The sequence below is a fragment of the Meleagris gallopavo genome, chromosome 14, assembly GCF_000146605.3.
Source record: "Meleagris gallopavo isolate NT-WF06-2002-E0010 breed Aviagen turkey brand Nicholas breeding stock chromosome 14, Turkey_5.1, whole genome shotgun sequence".
Classification (NCBI taxonomy): domain Eukaryota; kingdom Metazoa; phylum Chordata; class Aves; order Galliformes; family Phasianidae; genus Meleagris; species Meleagris gallopavo.
In genome coordinates this window covers 7,927,824-7,931,672 of record NC_015024.2, presented here as the reverse complement: position 1 = coordinate 7,931,672, position 3,849 = coordinate 7,927,824, and the positions used below count along the sequence as shown (strand labels likewise).

At 33.5% G+C, this 3,849-nt stretch overlaps 1 protein-coding gene across 3 annotated transcripts in view; it reads left to right on the top strand.

The window, feature by feature from the left end:
- Nucleotides 1–3,849, top strand: part of ERC2 (ELKS/RAB6-interacting/CAST family member 2) — a 437,668-nt gene that overhangs the window by 56,651 nt on the left and 377,168 nt on the right. The window lies entirely within an intron of this gene.

Genomic DNA, 3,849 nt, shown 5'->3' with positions numbered 1-3,849 from the left:
TAATTATTTGGTTTTATTTACTATTTTCAATGTATTCTTCTCTTTTGGTGCGAGGGTGGTGATGTAAAATAGAAGTTCTGTATGCCTGTAGATAATTATGTTAAATCGGTCAATCTCTTTCCAATATCCTTTTTCTCCAATGTTTACCATATATCTAAGGCTCTGAAATGCTGCTGTGCTCTGATCCGAAGTGTGCTGTGGCAGGAAAGTTCTCTGCAGGTGATTTGTCTGTGAATAGCCTCTTTGCATGGATTAATGTCTGCATGGAGAGCAAGAGTTGGAAGCCAGGAAACCAAGCAGGGACTGCTAATTCTTCTTCATAGTTCTGTTTCAAATTTCGGGGACAAATTGTAGAAACCTGTACTGTGCCTAATTCAGAAAAAGGTTAATGGGAACCTCCGGTGCATTTCCATGGATTGCCACTTGGAGTTGGGTTGTAAGGGAAGATTGCAAAAGTTCTGTGAGAACTATTTATATGTTCCCTGGAAGCATGGAATCTTTCTGTAAGTCCTTGTCAGCTGGCCTGTTTTTAATAGAAATTATGAAAAGCATGATAGATCTTGTGTGTCTTCAAATCCTACGAAGTCCTGCCTACGTGCTAAAAGCAACGTGACAGATATTCACAGCACTCCCACATTCCTCCCCTGCTACAATTAATTATTCAGTATCTTTCCACCTTCGCAACATGTGTTCTTTCCTTTTCTTAGCTAGCTGCAGATACAAAAATCTGTGCCAGCACGAATTTATATCTGGGCCATCGTGTTCAAAGAATTCTGAGTCTTGAAGGACTCAAAAAATGGATCGTGTCAAGGTAGCAGCAGCCTGCTGCAGTTGAGGCTCTTGGGCTTAACATAGTTACAGAGAAGCAGCCACAACTACTGCTGTGCTCAGCAACAAAGGCAGAACGCGAGAGGTTGCTGTGGGACAGAAAGGAAAGTTACTACTGGTTTATCTTGCCAGATTTGCTATTTTGAGTTCTGATTTCTAATAATTTGTGTGTTGATCTAAGAGTTTTGGCTGCGTGTTAGCAATGTGTATTTTAAGTTCCCTTTTATTTCTGTTTTAAAAAATTTGAAATATTTTACAAATGGGTTTCCTTTGATTTAGCTATAATCTTCTAGACACAGTGTTCAGAGATTGTTTGACTTTGGGAAAGTGTTTACTTATAAGTAGTTTTTAGCATCCAACAGTAAGTATTGTCTAATGTAATGTTAGAAAAAGCTACTTTAAATCATGCAGATTGGAGGAAAGAAGACTTCTCTTTTGACTATTTATAGACTATACAAGTCGTTACTGAATATTTCTGTTGCATAGTAGAGAGATAATTGTGCAGTGCTGAGGGTTTACTTTGCTATACTTATGCAAAGTATTGGCTCTCTCCTCAGGTTTTTATTGGCAATTACTTCAGGCAGTCATTCTTTTGCAGAGAATGAAAAGATACGAGTTTCATTCTTCAAATAAATGTCTTGGGACTGAAAATCCAGCTGATGTGGAGACTGAATTCAAAATTAAATAAAAGAGAAATTTCTTTTTAAATGGTGATTGAATTATTTTTTTTTCACTAAGAGGAAAAAATTCAAATAAAAAAAATCTGTCTCAACAGAAAAGTAATTTAAAATTAAAAATAGGATGGAAATGTTTTAAAAATCAAAACATTTAATTTGAAAAAGCCACATGTATTTTTTTTTTTCTTCTTTTGGACCTTTTGAAAGAGGTTATTTTTCAAGCTGGCTGAAAATTTACAAATAATTTAAGTTAATAGGAATTTTTTTTTTTTTTCATGATTACTCATCTGAAAATTTTTGTTTCTCTCCAAGCTTCGGAGGAATTAAAACAGAATGTCTATATTCTCTAAAGCAGAGTCTTGTATAGCTTGGAAACATTGTGTAGCTGCTGTATTAACTGGTGGAGATATCTATAAATATTGTGTCAGTTTAGTCAAAAAGCATTTGGAAAGAAAGGAGTTTGGTTTTGTTTACTTTGCAGCATTTGTCTCTGTCACTGCTTTCCCATGTCTTTTAATTCATTCATAAACATCATTGAACATTTCTCTATTTTTTGAACATTTGGATTTATGCACTGAATTTCTGTGCTAAAGCTGTCATTCTCAGGATCACAAACAGTACAGTAATGGATTTGTAGTAGAAAATTGCTACATCTAGAACAACTTTGAAATTGGAAACTTTTAAACTTATATAAATAATTTAAAACACGCTGCGATTTTAAGAAATACTGAAAATTACCATTAAGTAAAAGCGGGGCTATAAATGAGTAGCCTACATTTGCATACTCAGTTCTCAACTGAGTGTGCACCTAATGAGATACAAACATTAAGAGATTTAAGCTCTGAACACTTATAAAAACATTGCCATTTAATGGTAGAACAAATTCAGACTACAGAATTCCACTGCAGCCAGTATTTTTTATCCTTATGAAGCGACTGGTAAGAGATGTGATTTCAGAAAGTTTTTTTCTTTCTGTTCAAATTCAGTTCTAGATAGAATTCTTCTAAAAACGAAGATGTAACTGAAGAAGCCTCTGACTTCAGGTGTTAATGAATTATGGTTTCATTGAAGTGTGGAGTTGCACAAAATTCATTAACGCAAAAAAAAGTGGTGCTATACATTTAAAGTAATCTAAATCATACTGATATGATATGTCTCTTCAGGAACTCATATTTCTATGCATTTGGTGTACTGTATTGGCAGTTAATAAAGAAAAAATAAGGAGACAAACATTTTCAGGCATTAAACATGCTATTATAGTAAGTTAGAAAATTATCTGTGCTTCAACTTGAAAATGATTTTGTTCATATTAATTTTTCATTGTGTTGAGTATGGAGTGAGAAATTTCTCTCTTGAACAGAGACCACTGTACTCAATCTAAAACTAATACTTTAGGACAAGATCTTGTGTGAAAGATAAGTGTGAAAGCACAGTGAGATGTAATAGGAATGTTATTACTATTATTCATTGTGAGATTAATTATTTTGTATATATTTTTTTTCCTTGTCACATCTATTGAGTAAAGTCTGTCCTTAGCTTCGGTTTGTATATTTTATATTGTGAAGTTGTTGGTGCTGTTTTGTGCGTCTCAATAAAATTATTTTTTCTGTTGAAGATACTTTTTGTTGAATTCAGTTCTTTCTGTTGAATCTCCTTTGCTTGCATCTGACCTTTATTTATGTTGATTTTGCTTCATTTTTCATTTACCATGCTGTTCAGTTTTTGGATGCCAGGAGAACAAAGGTTTGTCTACTATTTGCAGTCATTTTTTTTTTTTTTCTTTTCAGAATTCAATATTGCTTATTGTGTTTTTTTTGTTTGCTCATTAGAGATACAGTAATCCTGTTTACTAAAACATATTCATAGCTGTAGTTGCCAAAAGAAAAAAAAACAAAACCAATCAAGTGCCCCTCCTTGCTCCCCACCAAGATCCCTTCAGTTACAGCAAGTGCTTTGATTGACTTGATCACTCATCTGCTGAGCACCATGCAGGGCAGAACCACCTGTAGTCTATGAAGTAATTTAGAAAACAGGGAATACTGAGTCTTTCAACTTCGTAGACACATATTGACTGTACAAATGGATGTGTCACTGCCTTGTGTTTGGGTTTGTTGTTTTTCTTTGCTCTTCATTTTATCTGTAGCTGACACTGTGTGTGTTGTCATTTATTTTTTTCTACAAGCACTTGAAAGATATCATTATAAACATTGTCAGATGCATTTGTGATTTTTTTTTTTAAGGTCATTTAGTATACTTTCATTGTTAATGCTAATAAATTTTTATAAAAGCATACAAAAAAAGCTTAATGAAGTCTAATTCTAGTCAAATCCTAAATTCTTTTTTT